The sequence below is a fragment of the Macrobrachium nipponense genome, chromosome 8 (genome assembly GCF_015104395.2).
Source record: "Macrobrachium nipponense isolate FS-2020 chromosome 8, ASM1510439v2, whole genome shotgun sequence".
NCBI classification, from domain to species: domain Eukaryota; kingdom Metazoa; phylum Arthropoda; class Malacostraca; order Decapoda; family Palaemonidae; genus Macrobrachium; species Macrobrachium nipponense.
The window spans coordinates 52,686,654-52,707,201 of record NC_087203.1 but is presented as its reverse complement, the minus strand read 5'-3'; the positions used below and the strand labels follow the sequence as shown (position 1 = coordinate 52,707,201).

Here is a 20,548-nt window from a genome sequence, read left to right as displayed (position 1 = left end):
AGTAGATGGTGAGGCGAGTTCGAGATTCCACAGAACTAAAGATCGTGAAGGGCTTGTTGTTTGACAGACGCAAATCTCTGAGCCCAAAGGCCGTCAACAACATATTTGCATATTCTTTAATAGTTGTGACTGCCAGCTTATCCCATTCTTCAGACGGAAATGGAAGACGGATAATCGTATTCCTGTCAACATCTCGATAGTCTGAACTTAGTCAGACTCAGAGCGGAGAGGTTATAGGTACCTTTCGAGTTAGAGTAGACCGACTCTCTCGGAAAAGGTCCTTGGAAAGTGATCTAGGAAGTATGTGACCTCTGTGAATCCAGATCCTGAAGGCCAACATGGGCGATCAGCGTCATTGTCGCTCCCTGTGACGTCATAAATCCTCTTATTACATTTCCTAAGCGATTGAAAAAGGGGAAAGAGACTAAACATCCATCCCCGTTCAATATCATAGGATGGCGTTTAATGGTACCGATCCCGGATCGAGAATAAGGGAGCAGAGAAGAAGAAGCCTCTTCGTCCTCAACATATCGAAGAGAAGTAATGAAAGGGCGTCCCTGAAGTCTACACAACTCTCAACTTACTTCTAAAGAAAGATTCCACTCGGAAGTGAATAGTTGCTGCCGTCGATCGAGACGATTCGAACGGACTTTTGTAATCCTGTAACGAACCTGTAGAGGATCGTTACATTCTACGCCTGTTGTTATAATAGGCTCTTTCTCTAAACTCGAGCAGGGACCGAGAGAAGATACTTGTTAAGAAATGAGAGAGCTGTGGAAAAACAGAGTTGATGTGGACCACTGGTTCCAAAAAACTCGTTTTCGAGGACTGGAGGGACGACCGAATTGCATTTACTTCTTTCAGATTAAGATCCCAGGACATTCTGGAAACTCTATCCAGATGTCCAGCACCTTCTTTCTATCATAACGCACTGAGAGATGTTCAGAATCATTCCTAGACCTTGAATAATATTTCAGTTTTCCCGGTAGGAAAAAAACTGTGGTCTGAATTGCAGTCTATTCGGGGAAACAACTTCTTCAGGAAGGAAATGGTCCCCAGCAAGCTCATCCATTCCCTCCCCGAGTATGCTTACTTCCCTAATAAGGCTGCGCTTTGCCTAAGCAAGAGAGCATATAAAAGTGCAATGTTGCGGTAGACTCGTAGTTCTATACCGTGCGGTAACGAGCACCGAAAGGATTAAGAGATAACTCTGTTGAACATAGTAAGGCAAAACGAATGCAACATTTATTCATTCACGTAAGAAATCCCCTCAATCTTAGGCTAAAGTCTGTGATTGTAGGACAGAGATACAGTTAGTCAGTCAATTCCGCAGGAGAGACGTAACCGCCAGCACAGAGATACGGTTAGTCAGTCAATCCCGCAGGAGAGAGAGACGTAACCTACAGCGCATGACAGCGCACGATCTGTTACTGGCTCGGTTGGACAGTCAGACACAGCAGCAGCCAGCAGCTTACGGTCGTCGTCTCTTAACTTTATGTCTGATTGCCAGCTAACCCTATTCTACGAAGAAATAGGTCCGTTATTTTTTGAGCAAAAAGACTCTCAAGCTGGTATATTTAAGCGAAACAGAAAACGCTAAATATATAGATGCGTTTGTGTCGTCAGAACACTACCATACAACGTAAAAGATAAATCGGAAACTCCTGGAAGGCTGCAGGGTGAATACGATTAAATGTCCTTAAATAGACAATAGACCTCTCGGTTGCCATCCGAAGAGGTAACTACAGCAAGCGTATATGACTTTAACCAACCAGAAGTAAAATAACGCAAGGCAAAATATGAAATTATATCACAATAAAGTTTGTTCATACTTACCTGGCAGACATATATATAGCTGAATTCGGAAATACAGCTACATACATATCTGACAGGCAAGTTTCATGAACAAAACTTAAAAGAATCGAAGCAGTCAGCTCAAGCTTCTTATGTTATTGGACATAAGCGTTCATTGACGTAGTCTACAAGTCTATTTCTTGTACGAGTCTGCGAATGACGAATGAGAGCTCTTCCGAATCTTGTCAATAAGAGCTTATTCGCTTACGCAATATCAAGTTAATGAGATGTTTGTCAATGAGAACTAACCCATTTACGGGACAAAGAGATATTTTGTCAATGAGATCCCACTTACTTGACAAAACGATAGTATATTGTCAATGGGGGAAAGTCACTGAATTGACAAAACGTAATCCAGGAAGTCGAGCATTTAATTTTTCCGATTCCCGTCTCAAACGAGGAAGGGGCAAGAATCCTGTTAAGAGACTGGGCTTACGGCAGGTAGAAACGACGATGTTCAATTCGGCAGCGTAGTCCCGACTAGAAACTAACAAAATCTATCATCTGAAAAACCCTTTCAGATGGGCTAAAAAGCTTGCAAAATTATCCTGGGAAGAGGAAGAAACTCTCCAACAGCTTCCTCTCCCGTATCACAACTAATGCCTGCTAAAGCTTAAAATTTATTGGCAGTATGGCAAAGGAAGTCCTGTCTTGCGCTTTCCTGAAGAGCGTCCTTTTGATGAGTGCCTTTGCAAGAATCCTACTGAACGTTGCCGAGAGTCCTGACGTGCAGGACATCTGGCAAAGGTTGCGGTAGAGCAAACGAGATCTTCCCTTGAGCTTTCCTTAACTCCATCCACCTATGCGAAAAGCAATATTAATTGACAGAGACCTCTTGAATTCACGAAACCCGATGTCTTGCTGGGGTTTCGAAGAAGAAGTTGTCTGTTCACTTTAAGCTTCCTCCGAGCACTGCCTACTTCACATTCTTTGCAGGTGAGGTAGAAGGTATCACCGAAGGTAGAGGTAAAAATTCTTTAGGCCCATATCTGAACAAGAGCTTGAAGAGTTCAACAGAAACGTTCAGCCAGGCGACACACCTGGCGCGCGCGACTCGGCGTCCACTGGCGCGCGCATTGGCCTGCAGCCCGCGCGCGCCTGGAGTCCATCCGAGCGTCCCAGGCGTCCGCTCTCAAAAGCTTCCTGCTACTATGACTTCTTTTACGTATTTCTCGGTGGAAAGACGGACACGAGTTCAGGCGACGTTCGCCTTCTTACTTCTCACTGAAACGCATAACGAGAGAGAGAGAGGGACGTGAAGCGTCCTCTTCTATAAAGCTTCTATTTAGAGGGCGCGAGTCCTTCCGAAGCTCCAACCCCTGCATGGGGAGGACGCTTCGGAGGACGAGAAGCAATCTTCTTTTACTCTCTAAAGCAAGCGCTTTCGATTCTAAGTTACGAATCGAAAGAGTAACAGAGAAAAGGGCAATTCCTCTACAGACACTGCTTAAGGCCCGAAGGCAACACTGCAGGGTTAGGAGTAACAATTACAGAAGTAGCACTTCACAGCAATGAAGGAGAGCGAGCACCTCTCGTAGACATATTCATAGCCCGTAGGCCATACTACAGGGTTAGGCAAAATAAAGTCTACAGGAAGGTTAGCAGGTTCACTACCCTGACTTTTGTTACTGATTAATTGCGTACATACGAATCTAGTCTTCCTTACGGAATCATTGTTTACTATTAATTGCGTATACGAATCATACGCTTCTTACGGAATAGACAAAGTCTCACACTCCTTACATGACAAATCTCAACAAAGAAGCAAGACCCATACCCCTCGTGCATACCAAGTGCGGATCTACCGAAGCTTTCGGTAGCCACACCCTATCTTTGCAGACAACCCCGTCTGAAACTAGCCTAACTAGATTCAGATATTTTATGCAAAAATGAATCAAATTCAAATCAATTTAAGATAGCGTATGCCTAGCCACAAATCCCACAAATCCAAGTAAATAAATCAAAAGACAACTTAGGATACTTCAGCGGCAATGAAGTTTCCAAAATCCTAAGACGGAGGTACTGAAAACAGGTGTTTTCAGCACCGGCGACAGAAAATTATGAATAGAAAATGGGAATGGTTCCTGATACCCGCCTCCCAGCGGCGGGAATGGGTACTAACCACCTGGCCGACCACTGCGTGTGTCGGAAGTTTTTAAAATTCTGTCGGACTTCAGAAAATACAGCTATATATATATCTGACAGGTAAGTTTCATGAACAAACTTTATTGTATACTAACAATATCATTTTTGTACATGAACTTCCCTGCCAGATATATACTTAGCTGATTGACACCCTTGGTGGAGGGAAAGACACACATACTCACCTAGAAAGTGGGACAACACATGTTAAAGGAATAAAATATAAACCCTTGGTTCTTACCTGATTTAGGCAGAAGACTTCATAGTTCTGTCTATTAGTCTGCGTTGCTAAAGGATCTCAGCGAGGGCGTGACCTATGGCTGAAGAACTCTTTTGGGTCTACCAATGGGAACTGAGTCCACTTACTTGGCAGAATCCAAATAGGGTCTGGTCAATGGGGATCAACCCGCTTACATGCCAGAGCCTATCACTACCAACCGCAAGGAGCCTCAAGCACAACCGATCACCTAACCAAATACTAATATTAGTGTACGAAAGAAGGAGCTGCATCCTGCAACCGTCCTTCGTACAACCAAAAACAAAATTAAAAACTAACAGGGAAAAAGATTAAAAGGATGTGTTTTTCAGCTCCCTGCCCCTGCCCCAGCACTGAAATCCGCCGATACGTAAGGGCCTAGCCCAAAAACACTTTTCATACGTAATCGATACGTCTTTTAGGTAGTGATTGGAGAAGACTGATTCACACCTCCAAAAAGTGGCCTTCATGAGGTTTTGCAATGACACATTCTTCTGAAAGCCAAGACGTTCGCGATGGCCCGTACTTTCGTGCGCTTGACTTTCAGAAGACTAAACTGTTGCTGACTGCACGATGTGTGGGCTTCTCTAATAACATTCCTGATAAAGAATGAGAGGGCATTTTTAGATAAGGGCCTACTGGGGTCCCTTACAGACACCATAGATTACTCTCATTAGCAGCAAGTCTTTCTCTTCCTCTGAAGATAAAATTTCAAGGCTTCTCACCGGGCAAAGAGATCTCTCCTCTTCTGTCCCAACTAAGGAGGATAAGCTTTTAAATTTCTTTCGAAGCTCCTGGGCCATGGTGAAGAAGGGTTTTCATTCTTGGCTAGGAAAGCCGGAAGAAAAGAGCAAACGCGGAGCCTCCCTGGAAACCTACCTCACCTTCTAGAGCCTGCAGCTCGCTGACTCTCTTCGCTGAAGCTAACGCACAGAGAAAAAGTCTTCATCGAAAGGTCTCTGAACGAAGCTGTATGGGGAGGTTCGAATCTTGAGGACCTCAGGAAGAGCAGCACGACGTCTAGATTCCAGCTAGGAACTAAGCAGGAGGTTCTTTTAACCGTCTCAAATGATTTGATTAAGTCATGGAGGTCCTTGTCTTCGGATATGTTTAATCCTCTATGACAAAAAACTGAGGAAAGCATGCTCCTGTAGCCCTTGATGGTGGAGACTACTAACCCCGCATTTTTCCCTCAGGAAGATAAGGAAATCTGCTATCTGAGTACACAGAGGTACTGGAGGAGGAAACTTTATGAGTCCTGCACCAACGTCGAAAAACATCCCACTTCGACTGGTAGACTCTAGATGTGGAAGGTCTACGTGCATTGGCAATAGCCCTTGCAGACTTTGCCGAAAAGCCCTTAGCTCTGACGAGACTCTTGATAGTCTGAATCCAGTCAGACTGAGAGCGGGGAGGTTTTTGTGAAACCTGTCGAAGTGGGGCTGTTTGAGCAGATCGACTCTTAGTGGTAGGGATCTTGGAACATCCACCAGCCATTCCAGTACCTCTGTGAACCAGTCGTGGGTGGGCGGGCCAGAACGGAGCTATCAAAGTCATCCTTGCTCCCTCTGAAGCTGCGAACCTTCCTTAGCATTTCCCCTAGAATCTTGAAAGGTCGGAACGCATAAAGATCCAGGTTTTTCCAATCCATCAGGAATGCATCTATTGCCACTGCTCTTGGGTCCGCAATAGGGGAGCAGTATAGATCTATCCTCGCATTCCTGGAGGTCGCAAATAGATCGAGATGGGGCCTGCCCCACGTCCTCCACAGCTCCTGGCATACGTCCGAGTGCAGAGTCCACTCTGAGGGAAGGACTTGATTCCATTCTGCTTAGCAGATCCGCTCTGACATTTCTTTCTCCCTGTACGAACCTGGTGAGAAGACTTATCTTCCTTTCCTCCGACCACAGGAGGAGCGATCTTGCTGTCTCGTACAGAAAGAGAGTCCCCCCCCTGTTTCCGAATGTAAGCCAGGGCTGTGGTGTTGTCCGAGTTGATCTGAACTGACTTTCCCTTTACGAGGGGTTCGAAGGTTTTGAGAGCGAACCAAATCGCTGTTAGCTCTTTCTTGTTGATGCGCCAGGATACCTGATCCCCCATCCAGGTGCCTGACACTTCTCTCGACCCGAGAGTAGCTCCCCAACCTATGTCCCGATGCTTCTGCATATAACACTAGGCTGGGGTTGGGGCCGAACCTGCAAGGAAAGGCCTTCCTTGAACAGTAGAGGGTCTAGCCACCAACGTAGGCAAAGTTTAGACCTTGAGATCTTCGGTTCCAGTTCCTCGTCAGGAAGAACTGTAGGGGTCTGAGGTGCAACCTCCCTAGAGAAACGAATTGCTTCAGCGAGGAGTGTCCCTAACAGACTCATCCACTCCCTCGCTGTGCATACATCTTTCTCTAGAAAGATTGCTACCTTCTCCGAACCTCGGGTATCCTCTCTGGGGAAGGATACGCCCGAAAAACCTGAGAAGCCATCAGAATCCAGATAGATACGCTCTGACTGGGGATTAGCTGTGACTTCTCGAAATTCACTAGCAAACCCAGAGAAGCTGCTAGATTCAACGTTAATCGTAAGTCCTCCAGACATTTCTCCTTGGACTTGGCCCTGATTAGCAATCGTCCAAGTAGAGGGAAATCCTCACTCCCTCGAGATGAAGCCACTGAGCAACGTTCTTCATCAGCCCAGTGAAGACTTGGGGGGCTGTTGGAAAGCCAAAGCATAGGGCCCTGAACTGAAAACGTTTCCCTCCCCACATGAATCTTTGAAATTTGCGTGAAGAAGGATGGATCGGCACGTGGAAGTAAGCGTCCTGAAAGGTCCAGTGACACCATCCAGTCCCCGGGACGAAGAGCTGCTAAGACTGATGAAGTCGTCTCCATAGCGAACTTCCTCTTCTTCACAAAGACGTTCAGGGCGCTTACGTCCAGAACCGGCCTCCATCCTCCTGAGTTCTTGGGGAACTAGGAACAGACGGTTGTAGAACCCGCGGAAAGAGGGTCCTGTACCATCTCTATTGCCTCTTTCTCCAACATCAGCTCTACTGCTAGAGCGAGGGCTTGATTCATTAGTGGGTCTAATGCAGCTTTAGGAAGTCTTACTTTACATTCCTTCACTGAACAAACCCTAAATAAAGTAGGTTTCTTAACTTTAGAATCATCCATGATTATTAATTCTAAGAGAAATCCAAAAGAAAAACCCAAATAACAATCCAAAAAGCGTATGCCAAGCCAACAAACAAAGGGTACTTCACCAAAATCCAATTCGTCGGCAACGAGAAAGAATTTAACTATCGTAAGGACTGAACAACAGGTGTTGTCCAGCCGGCGACAGAAAATAATCTGACAAGAAAGGGGGACTGGTTCTTACACCCGCCACCCAGCGGCGGGTAAGGTAGATCACCTGACCTACCTGTAGCGTGTGCCGCGAGTTTTGAATTTTCTGTCGTGACGTCAGAGACCTAAGCTAAGTATATATCTGGCAGGGAAGTTCATGTACAAAATTATATTTTCATATTATTATTATTATTATTAAAGTAGTTTAACCACACCACTGAGCTGACTTTTAGCTCTCATAGGGCTGGCCCGAAGGATCAGATTCAACTTTCTTGATGGAGAGGCACCTATTGCAAGGCCTGTCTTTCCCTGAATACCTGAGGCTTCCTCTCCAAGATGGATGGCTTAAGCAATTGAGGGGTTTGTAGCATATTAAAAAAAAAAAAAACTCAACACTCACAATACAGGCAGTCCCCGGTTATCGGCGATCTAGTTTTATGGTACTACTTGTCTATTGCCATATGTGGAATTTTCATAATAAAATTAGATTTTATTGCATGCTTACCAAACAACTATACAGCTGTAGGTTCCCCAAACGGCAGACAAAAGATTCAAACTTTCGCAGTGGCACCACCATCACCAATGCAGATATAGGCGACGCCATCTCCTGCTACTCGAGGGAGGAACAGGTACAACAGACCAGGTGTAGTCAATTCGTTCTGCCCAATCATCCATCTGTGGGGAGTGGGGAGGGCTTTAGTTAACTAACTGTTCGGTAAGTATGCAATAAAACTTCATTTTATCATAAAAATTCCATTTTCATTGGAGTCTCTTAATGAACAATTCTACAGCTGATTACCCATGGAAGGATGGGGGGCTGTGGATGTTTGCTTAATTCAAAAATATAACAGGATTCTTGAAAAAAGACAATAGTCAGCAGTGTTAATGCTTGTTGTACCTTACCTTGTATTAGAGCTACTGCAGGAGAATACTGCCTCTGGTCGGTGCTCATCTTATGTAGTAGAGAGCTTGGATGTCTGTCCAAAGGGTGCCTCTACAGAGACTGGAATGCCTTTGCAGTCATGGCAGTTCACCGCTGACTTGACAAAGGTGAAAACATAATACGTATTGCCCTTGCCCTCAGCGAAGACCACATACCGCATACAAGCAAACAACAAGACACCTACACCATATTAAAAACCTATACCCACCATATTACAAACTGACTGGTGAGTACTCCAGATAAAAGTAACCACAGCAACCTTGATACAAGGCAAAAATACAGAGGGACCAACCCCCTTTGTCATTTCTCCTAACACCATGCCAGCTATGGAAATAGGACCAATAGAAATACAGTCTTCAAACACAGTCTCGATCTCTTTTAGGTAATGAGACGCAAACACTGACTTTAACTTCCAATAGGTACTCTGTAGAATAGCAGACAGTGAAAAATTATGTTGGAACGCTAGAGAGGTCACTACTACTCAGACTTCCTGTGCCTTGACTTTCAACACAGGATAATCTTCTTCGTTGACATGAGAATGTGCTTCGATAATGATTTCTCTCAAGAAGAAGGAGATAGCAGCATTCCTCTTATTTTCACCATTCTGTGGAGATAATATCTAAGAGCTCTTACTGGGCATAAGAGTCTTTCCTCTTCCTCCAGATCGGGAATATCGGCCAAATTCTCGAGTGTGAAGGAGAGGGGCCAGAAAACTCAACATCAACGCGCAGACTGCATCCCCTTGTGAGAAGCCAACTTTTTTCTCCATAGCGTGGAGTTTGCTGACATGCCTTGCCAAAGCTAAAGCTATCAAGAATAATGTCTTCTTGGTTAGGTTCCTTATCGAAGAAGACCACGTCGGCTCAAAACTTGAAAGCCACTTGAGTACTATGTCAAGGTTCCAAGATACTGAATCTTTCCGGCACTTAGATGTTTCGAAAGACTCATGACCGAGAGGTCACTATTATTAGACAGATCTATGCCTCTTGTGTTTAAATACAGATGCTAACATCGCCCTGTAACCCCTAATTGTCAAGGGAGCCAAGTGTCTTGATACTCTTTGGAAAAGAAGAAAGTCTGCTATCTCTCATATATAGGTCTCAGAAGATGAGACTTTATTCTGCTTACACCATCCTCTCAACACTCCCCACTTGGATTGGTACAGTCTGTTAGAAGAAGCTCTTCTATACTTAGTGACAGCTTCCGAAGCTCTTCTCGAAAAGCCTTCTGCTCTGACAAGGCTCCTGACAGTCTGTAGCCTGTCAGGGCCTGAGTGGACAACCCTTGATGGAACCCTGCAAAACGTGGATGTCTGAGTAGCGACTTCTTGGACGGTAGGAGTCTTGAAAAGTCTACAAGTAGACTGAGAAGATCTGGAAACCATTCCTTTCTTGGCCAGAATGGTGCTACAAGAGTGAGAGATAAATTCTGATGAAAACGGACTTTGTTCAGAACTTGCCTTATCAGCCCAAATGGAGGAAACAAGTATGCGTCCAGTCCCGACCAGTCCAGCAGCATTGCGTCGACAGACCATGCTAGAGGATCTGGAACTGGAGGGCAAAATAGAGTGAGTCGATTGTTGCTGGAAGTGGTGAACAGATCTATCGCTGTTTTTTCCCATATCTTCCTAAGGTCGAGGCAAACCTTGGAATCAGATTCTATTCCGACAGAAGCAGCTGATGACCTTGACTCAATTCGTCCGCCAAACTATTCATCCTCCCCTGGACGAACTGGGGAATCAGATACACTTGCTTCCTTTCCCCCCACAAAAGAAGGTCCTTTGCTTTCTTGTAAAGGGAGAAAGTGTGTTCCCACTTGCTTCCGAATGTAAGAAAAAGTGGTGGAGTTGTCTGCATGTACTGCCACCGCTTTCCCTGTGATCTGGTAAACAAAAGCTTGCAGACCCGGATGGACTGCTAGTAACTCCTTTACATTGATGTGAAGGGAACTCTGCTCCGTTGATCATATTCCCGACACTTTCATCTCCCCCAAGACTGCTTCCCAACCTACGTCACATGCATTGGAAAAAAACTGTAGGATTGGGTGGAGAGAAAGAAAAGAAATGCTCCGAGAGCCACCATGCTAGATCCTCTTTGATCTCTTTCGTGATGTCGAACACCTTCAATCCCAGCTAAGACTTCCTGCACCACGATACCTTCAGGATGAATTGAAGGGGTAGCATATCTAACCTGAGTCTTACAAACTTCTCTACCAACGATAAGGTGCCCAGAAGACTTATCCACTGGAGAGTGGGACAAGATTGACGGTTCAGGAACTCCTGCTACCTGAAGGCCCGAAAAACTTGAGTATTGACAGTCATTCTCAAATATAGAATATTCTGAGTCGGAATCAGATGTGATTTCTTCTCATTGATAAGAATCCCTAATGAGAAAGTCAAAGAGTCCTCTCTAGAGTCTTCATGCACTGGTTTTTCAAGGAGCAGAGAAGATAGTTGTCCAGGTAAAGTGACACATTGATACCCAGGAGATGTAGCCACTTCCCTAGAGGTGCTAACACACTATTAAACACCTGAGGAGCCACTGAAAGACCAAAACATAGCACTCAAAATTGGAATACTTTGTTCATGAAAACAAACCGAAGAAACTTCCTTGATTCCAGATCAATCGGAATATGGAAATAAGTATCTTGCATGTCCAAGGAGACCATCCAGTCTCCTTAGCGAAGCGATGCTAGGACCGAGTGGGTTGTTTCCATATTGAACTTTGTTTTCAAGACAAGTTCAGAGTGCTCACATCCAACACGGGTCTCCAGCCCCCTGATGCCTTAGGGACTACAAAAGGGCAGTTGTAAAATGCTGGAGATGACTTGTCGATCACCAACTCTATCGCTGCCTTCTGAATGAGAGCTTCTACCTCTTTGGCCAGAGCTACAAACTTCTCCGAGCCTGGAGAGTAAGCCGACAATACAATCGGTGTATTAGAGAAAGGAGCAGCAGCTTTGAAAGAAATGGAGTAACCAAGGTGAAGAACTTGGACCACCCAAGGGTCTGGCCCTCTGTGATTCCATTCCTCCCAAAACAGGTGCAAACTGGCACTAACTGGAGCATAAAGGATAGTCATATTACTTGGATGAAGGCTTAGAGGCAGATTTTGATGTGTTCCCCCTGGACTTGGAAGGGGGGCGTAGGTTCGAGTGATGTCTGACAAAGGGTCTGGTTCTGCCTCCCTAAAAAGGCTGCTGCAGAGGAGAGGAAGAAATGACAGGAGTCACAGAGGTGGCTTTCACTTGCTTAGTCAACTGGACCAACAACTCATTTGTCGACTTTTTCTCCAATGCAGAAAGAATAGCTTGAACCGTCCCTTCTGGAAGTAAGTGTTGCTTATCTAATGGTGAGAAAACCAAACCAGACTTCTGGGAAGAAGTAACTCCTTTCGTGATGAAGGAGCACCAAAGTTGTCTCTTCTTAAGAGAAGAGAGAGAGGCGACCTCATCAGAAGTGTCCCTGACAGGTTTGTCGGCACATGAAAGAACCCCCAACCAATCCGACATCACATCTTCCGGAATAGAGGGACAATCCTCAATCTTTGAACCAAGAGCTCTGACTATCCAGTCCAGAAAACTGACAAATTTGTAACTAATTTGCATTTTTCATAACTAACAAACCTGAGGTCTTAACATTAGGATTTACTAGCGCCAAGCTGGAAACCGGTAGAATTAAAATTAAACTTGTGCGATCCAGGGACTATTGGCATCTACCCAGTCACGGGGCATGTATTACCCAGAATGCCCTTGGCGTCCTGTGACCTACCAGTTATACTTCTAACCCAGTTTAGACTACTAAAGGGATGGTTCGTGGTGGGCCTTTAACCGTTAAGACCTCAGGTTTGTTAATTATGAAAAATACAAATTAGTTACAAATTTGTCATTTGTTCATATACAAAACAAACCTTCGGTCTTAACATTAGGATAGACTTACTTATTGGAGGGAGGTAAGTCGCTATAACTGACTGGGAGTTTGCCACCTAAATCCATTTCCGAATGTTATGAGTACGTATTCCAAGATAATGGACTATGAACCCATGAACCAAAGATATAAGAGAATCTATTGGTTTCCCTCACTGGGAGCTGGTACCATGCCATGGTTTATAAACTGTGAAAATAGAAGTCCTTCCATTCTCCTAAACCACTCTTGTCCCTTGTATCTGGATCTACCATCACCCCTCCCTTCCTTATTACCAAGAGGAGTGTGTTGCTACTGAAAAGTATACTATACTCTAAAATAACTTTACAGTATGGCCGACCACCTCACTTGCATCTAGTCCGTTCCAGCTTATGATGACACTCTCCTTCATATTGCACGTAGGTAAAGGAGTAGAAAGAAAGTAGTAAAGCAAAAAGACCAGTCATCCCATTCATTCTACTTTCATACCTTCATCTTAGACTAGACACAACTGACCCGCCAGGGGTACTGGATGAGCTATACCACTTGCTGGGCTGCCACCACTGGACCCAAGGAAAAGGTATCCAAGGATCTATGGGCAACATCTTTTAAATAAAATGAAGTGAAAGTGGTTTGGCGTTTCCAAACACCAGCCTTCAGAATTCTCTCCACAGACATATTCTTCTTGAAAGCCAAAGAAGCACTCAAGCCTCTGATGTCATAAGCCCTAGCCTTCTCCTGGCTATCTGACCCCCTGTCTTCTGTCATGTAGTTCTTAACCAAATGGTCTAATTTGGGGGAAGAAAAGAACACCTTGGCTGCTGAAAACACCGCTCTGCGATTAGCGTTGACAAGACCAGAGACGTCCCCCTGGGAGGAGGCAGAATTCCCATGGAAGGAGGTTCTCCAGTTACATAGAACCAGGTACTCTTGTTGATGAGCTTCGAAGGTGGAAAAGCAAAAGAAGCCTTGCCTCACTCTCTTAGTCGACAACTAGCCTTCCACAATACAAAAAGACTTCAAAGCCTTAGACAAAACTAACTTGGGAAGCAAAGGGTTCACATGCTTCCTTCTCATCATAAAAATCGAAGTGGGAGACCTGGGAGCTGCAGCGCTAAAGTAATCTGGGTACGCATCCAAGAGATACCGCAAAAGACTTGAATATGCCGACGTGGGAATAAAGTCCACTTCTTGTTCTTACTCCTATGAAACAGGAGAAAGAGCAGGTTCTGCTGGCTTAGGGGCTGACTGCTGGCCCTTCAAAAAAGCCATCAACTCTTCTGACTGTTTCAGAGGGAATGGATTTGATTTATCCTAGGTCGAGACAGCAGAAGTCGTAGTTGAAATGCCAGAAGTTGCAAGTGCCAAATTTTTTAAACCGAAGGATCCATATTCATTGAATCAGATGTTGCACAAGAAGTCAAAGGAGCATTTGACAAATGTACAAGCGTCGAAAGTTTTGAAGGTGTCAAAATAGGACGACCTCCTTGAGGGTCCGAAATGCCTGAAGTCTAAAAAGTATCTCGAGAAGTAGTAGTAGCAAAACCACAAGAAGAATGTGGACCAAGATCCCCTTCCTTGGACTTCTTAATAGGAGAGGGGTGAAATCTGCAGCCGTGCGCCTTTTCAATGAATGTGAAACCGACGAATTACGCCAACTCACAGGAGAGGAATAACTTGACTCTGACGATAATGGAGCAGCGAACAAAACATCTTTTCAGTGGTAGTTCTGTCGAATCCTATTGGCACACTACAGGATCGACGAAGGAAGCAACTGCTTGTGGGCAAACCCCGCCAGTCTCCCTTGGACCTCCGGTATGACTTCTTCCCAAGGTGGGGGAGTGAACAGGGACCTTCATCTAGGAGAACTGGTAGGCCAAACAGCCACCCCCTCAGAAAGCACTGCACTAACACTCGGCACTTCATTATTAGAATATGACATTTTTATAATAAAATAAGATTTTATGTATACTCACCAAGTAGTTACATAGCTATAGTTTCTAAATCCGTTGGCAGCTAGAATTTTTTAAATTTGCGACAGCACTATTTTGTTTTGGTCCGTTGATACCCCATGCCCACTATCGGGATAGAGAGGAACCAACACCGCACAAACTTCAGTTGTTTATGCCCTATTAACCACGTGAGGGGAGGAGGGAGGGCTTTCATCATGTAACTACAGTACTTGGTAGTATGTATACATAAAAATCACAATTTTTGAAAGTAAATTGTATTTTTCATAACTATACAATCCTGAGGTCCTTTACATAAGAAATTACTTTCAGCTTAGGCTGGCATACGGCCGTTAAATTCTTGAACAAGGTGGTTAGGCAGTAACTACCATCTGGTAGGCGGGTAAGCCCGCCTGCCCAAATTTAAACACTCCACTTTGCCTTTCGACCTAGGTGTCAAGATTGAGGGGTGGCATGAGGTGGGTATAAATGTAATTGACCTCAGGTTTGTACAGTTAGGAAAAATAAAATTTACTTTAAAAAATTGTGCTTTATATAAATGTAATGGACCTTAGGTTTGTATGGTTAAGAAAAGTACAATTTACTTTAAAAAATTGTGCTTTTTATAAATGTAATGGACCTTAGGTTTGTATGGTTAAGAAAAATACAATTTACTTTAAAAAATTGTGATTTGTTCCTAAATGATACACAAACCCTCAGTCCTTTATACGTATAAGGAAGACTCACTGATTGGTGGGAGGAATGTGAGTGAGCCTCTATAACTGACTGGAGTTCAGCACACCTGGGCTATTCCTCCTGGTCGTAAGAGCGAGGAGGACTGCCCTACCTCTGACAACTTGATCAGAGTATAGGAACTGCATGATCTGATCAAGAGTCAGACCTCTGAGCCTTTTTGAAATGAGTGAGGAATCGTGACTCATCTGAAAAAGGGCTGGGAAGAATATTCAGTCTGAAGCATTAATGCAAAGTTCTGGGAAGAATATTCAGAGTAGGAAGCATTAATGCAAAGTTCTGGGAAGGGTTTGCAGTATCACTAGTCTCCTTCCTCCCCTTGCTAGAGGAAGGAGCGGGATTCCTTCTATGATTCTGGTAAGAAAAATAGAGAGGAAACTCGATGTGCAAGCTTACCGCATCAATCACCAGACCAGCAAGTGTAAGTTCGAGTCCTATCCTCAACCTGAAGGAAGAGCAGAAGAACGAGGAGGGGAAGGTGGAGAGGCCAGTCACTCTCGCATCCTTCTTATCTCTAGAACCGCACACCATAGCAGAGATGCAACTTGTCCTCTTGAAGGAGCTGGGTAAGCAAACACACAATTTGTGAGCATCCACCACCAGTCCAAGGAAAAGAGGTTCCAAGGACCTGTGGTCAGACCTAAAGGAAGAAAAATATAAATGGGGTCGTAATGAGACAGCATCTACTATCTTCCGGTCTGACATATTCTTTGGAGTGATGAAATGTACCCAGCCACTGGCATTGCTCGGTTTCCGAGACAGCGAGCAGTGGAGTATCCAACTTGCAGAGAAGTTATCCACGATCTCAAAAGATTCGAGGACAACGTGTCATTAAACACTGCTGCATGGAAGTCAGCAGTGGATAAAGGTATCAACACTCAATGAAGGGTGTCGATCCTTCTAGTTATAGCAACACACCAACAGGACAAAGTAATGACTTATCTGGATCAACCAATACAAAGTCCACAGCGCAGAACATGAAGGTTTCAGACTCAAGAAGATGCCGAATGATTGCACATCCGAGACATAGTCATGACATGACACCCACCTTTTGAAGGGTGATGTTGAGAACGAACCATGCAAATCGTCCATCTTGTTTGCCAACGATGTTGAGAGACGAGATGAAGATTCTCGCGAGGCTTGTGCACATTAAACGAGAGTCAACTGCCTTCTTGGGACCGAGGTCCCTGTGATGGCAAGACTAAGTTTCTCACCAGTAGTTGAATCTCAACCAAGGAGAAACAGTACTACTTAGTGAATGGCTAAGGTGAATGTGAACCTATGTCTTCACAGCTGGATCGGAGAGAAGTGAACTCTCACGATACTGATTATAGAAAAAGTCCCGTCAATGACAGCAACCCGTGAAGGCAGCTTGTGTTTTACAGGACTGAGAAAGTTATTCTGCTATTTAATTGCTGCTTGGCGAGAAAGTCGGTGCTTGCTATGAAGGCAAGAGAGTCTTTCAGTAATGAAAACACAGAGATTGTACTACCTGAAGAACCATTTCTTGTTGGTTGGATCAGGGAAGAATTTTCTACTTACTCTGGAAGCAGAGATAGTCGGGCAGGGAACAGACGGAGTCTTCTGTTATTGATTTCCAATTCGTGGTGAACAAAGAATAACTGAACACCTTACGAATTAGAAAATGTATTTTAGAAGACAAAACTCAATTTCTCTGAAGAAAATCATTCTGCATCATTGCAACGGCCGGTGGGGCAGATGCCATGGAACAGAGGATTAGACTTCTGATATACTGTGGGGTAAACAGAAAGTTGACAATGAGTCTAAATGAGATATATCTCTGTCTGAAAACTCTTGCAGCGGAATATGTTGAGCACGAGACCTCGGTCTTATGCGAGAATTCCGAGCAAACCAGAGACCTAAGTCTGTGATTGCCCAGCAGATTCGAATTGGTAGTTAATCCTCGATGGAGGAGAAACTACTAAGACGAACATAATCTCGGAGCATAGGCAGTATTCTGCCACTCGCTACACCGAGTTGCCTGATAATGCACTCCACATTCGGCAAGAACCATTGATCACAAAAAAAGATAAACTCGATCATCTGCATTTTAACCGAAGTGGGAAGGAAAGAAACCCTCTTGTTCATTCTCTAATGAAGAGAGTGAAGGTGAAGTTGTCTGGAAGGGAGACTTCTATGGTGATAACAGGATACCGAAGACGACTACTTCAAGCCGACCTGGTTGTTCCCAAAACAGTAGCACTGGAGAGGTGTTCAAACCTCTCAGTGCTATCCATCCTGAACAGATTGACGTATGTTTGGGTAAAATTCTAAGACTGAACCAAAAACATAGTCTCTGGATTCGTACTGTAAGTAGACTCCATAGAATTCCTCTTATTCCCTTGTTCATTCCGGTGTAGCCAGGAAGTAGAAGGAATAAAGAGATGAGGATTGACTGTTCTTGCCTGCTCTTCTCTGAACTTGCAATGTTCTCCCTTTGTTAAATGAAGCATTCATTTCCTACAACCAATTCGTTCGCACGAACATGAGCGAAAGTTGACCGGAGTTAAATGCAGTAAAAGCTGGCGAGAACTTGCCCCGTCTTGCTACGCACCTATCTTCTCCGAGATTGATCCTCATCAAGAGGACTACACAGTGGACCTCCTCCTATCTCCATCAGATGCCTTGTCCCAAGGAACAGCGACATCAGTCCCTTCTCTCACCCTGCGCCACTATCATGATGGAGAGAAGACTGTGGATGTACGACCCCCTTTGGAAGTTGTACCCTCGGAAAGACCCATACACGAGTACCCGACGCAGCCCCAGTTCCATGAGCAGCACCCATGGAACTAGAGACAGGAGAACGAACCTGGGTTCGAACTCATGGGGCTCCCGAGACACTATGTTTTAGGGATAGCAACCAGGATCCCGCTCTGGAAGGAGCAGGTGAACCGAAGAGACAACCAACTGCTCCCTCCCTAAGGATAGGATGCAGACCCTTAAAAGTCTCGAGGAGAGACTTCTTAGGGGGCGGAGAAATTGCCTTCCTCTTTTTAGGCCATGGAAGCACTTCTATAAGACTAACTCTGCACTTCATAGGCAATTATGGTACATCATACTTCTTAGTGGAAAAAACTTAAGGTTCATAAATTATACCTGAGCTGTTATGATCGAATGCCCTATCATTTCCTACGTGATGCTGCTGAAATAGTAACTCAATCAAATTCCACTGGTGACCAGCCTGCTGATAGTGATGAAGAAAATGAAGATAATGCCCTTGATAGAGAAGGGGTGCTTGATGTGATTACTGGAGAGCTCGAAGTTTACAAAAATGAAGACGAAGAGGTCGAAAACTTCAGAGAAAATGGAAGATGGCATAAAAGGAATGTTTGAGATATATAAGCTGTTCTTCCTAGATGACATCATTAGTCATCTGACAGCACAAACAAATTTGTATGCTCAATGACATAAAAAGGACAAGGATTTCTGTATTGATGAGGAAGATATGACAAAGTTTTAGGGATTAGTTTTGATAAGCGTATATCATAGTATGCCCTCTGAGAATGACTATTGGTCGACAAGTGATGACTTTAGCTATACCAATAGTATTTCATAATACCAGGGAAAAGTTCAAATCCAAAAAAGTTCAAGAAAAAGCGTTTAGTAACCTAGTGAAAGCGAGGGAGTGAAGGGTCTTTCCCCACTCACCTCCCCATAACCAGCAGTGGTCCTCTTCTTACTAAGTTCAGCAACAATCATCTCCAGCTCACCACGAAGGATACTCCTAACCTAGCTACCTAAAGGCTAGGACCTATATGTGAAAGGCTCTGGTTTGCACTTCCATAAGAACAAGGTAAATCAAATAGCGGGCAGGCCGAGTACAATTTGGAAATCACATTAAATGAAACTGCATCTGAAGTAGCTACAACTGTACTTGAAGTCTTGTACATACACTCTTGACCTACTAAGCTTCCCTACACATTTTATCTAGGCTATACTAGGAGGAGAATCAAGCTTTGCAATCTAGTCTAGGCTCTGAGAAGCTACCAAGAAGAGCGAGTGAGAAACGACTCCATACGGGAAATGACAGACTTAGCTACCACTGGTTATACAGGCTCTTGAAAGAATGATTAGGCTACTACGGGGAGACAGATAGCCCAGAGGGACTTGGCCATGTCCTTCACACCCCTTGACAGAATACTACCTACCTACTACTACTATACACGGTTTTTTCCATCTGTCCACCCGCCCGGGGTGTTTGCGTATGGTAACACTACATCCCGGGCTTTAGATAGCCTAGTTACATTCAGCTTACATTCAACAATACTAATAACAATATCCTATTACGAATATTAATGGTGTAATTCGCACACAGTAAATTATTAAAACACTTTTCAGTTGCAAATGTACACCCAGATATCCTTTTATTGACCTAAAACTTACACATATCGTGACTACTATCTAACGCCCGGGACGCAATGTTACCATACGCTAACACCACAGGCGGGTGAACAGATGGAAAAAACAGAGTATAGGCTAGGTACCTAGGAGCGCATGACGATGTCCGCTGACCTCTGTGGGTGCCACAGGTGTTGGAACACCCAGAACTACCTACTACTAGGCTAGCCTATATACCTAAGTAGTAGGTAGCAAGCCTATGAGAGGAATGGGCTGGAGATGGTGGACATTAGCCTAGAGGAGGTTGACGCTCAGGAGGGTCTAGAATGGAGGACTGTCACAGCAGCTCTGCCTACCTACTCGAGGAATTTTCTTCTAACCTGGTAGCTATAGGTAATTTATTTCCAAACTTACTACTATAAGCCAAATCAGCATGAACACGGTTTCTCTAGGTATTGTGCCTTTTCTGCCTTACAATACTTATAGGTATCTAGCTAGGTAATTAAATCCCAACTCAAGAGAACCTGTTAAGGGTATCAATGCCAACAATAGCTAGGTATTGCACGATTAGGTAAACCTCGTTAGTCCATCGCTGTTATGGGGACCCTGGGCTACTGGTTCTACAAGAGCCTTTCGGTAGACAGCCTATCCAGGCCAATAGCTAGGTAGGTAGTTTAGTACCAAGTTAGGTAATACCCTATACTAGTATCCTACCCTAATACTAGCTTATAAGCTAACGTCAGCATTGCTGGATTTTTGACAAAAACTTCCACAATTACTAGATACAAAAACTCTCATCAATTCCCGTCGACTATTTGGATACTATGTTGTAACCGAGACAGTTTTTGAAGAAACCGGCCTTACCTGTCCTATGTCGAATTCCTTAGGTAACACCGTAATGGGAGATGTGATCTTTAAACCGAAAATACCTTGCGCTTAGTAACGTCGACCTAGTGATGCTCGCCGGCATGGCGCTAGCGAGTCTCTCTCTCTCTCTCTCTCTCCTCCCCGACCCAAAAAATTCTGGAAAGTCCCTCTCTCTGTTAGCCCAAAGTCA

The 20,548-nt window shown here is 44.4% G+C and overlaps 1 protein-coding gene across 1 annotated transcript in view; it reads right to left on the bottom strand.

Moving 5' to 3' along the window:
• The window catches only part of LOC135222779 (cytochrome c oxidase assembly factor 7 homolog), a 90,699-nt gene extending 70,210 nt beyond the window's left edge, over nt 1-20,489 (bottom strand). Inside the window, exon 1 of the mRNA XM_064261044.1 lies at nt 20,356-20,489. The gene's annotated coding sequence lies outside the window, so the exon portion shown is untranslated. The remainder of the gene's footprint in view (nt 1-20,355) is intronic.
• Nucleotides 20,490-20,548: the final 59 nt, after the last annotated feature.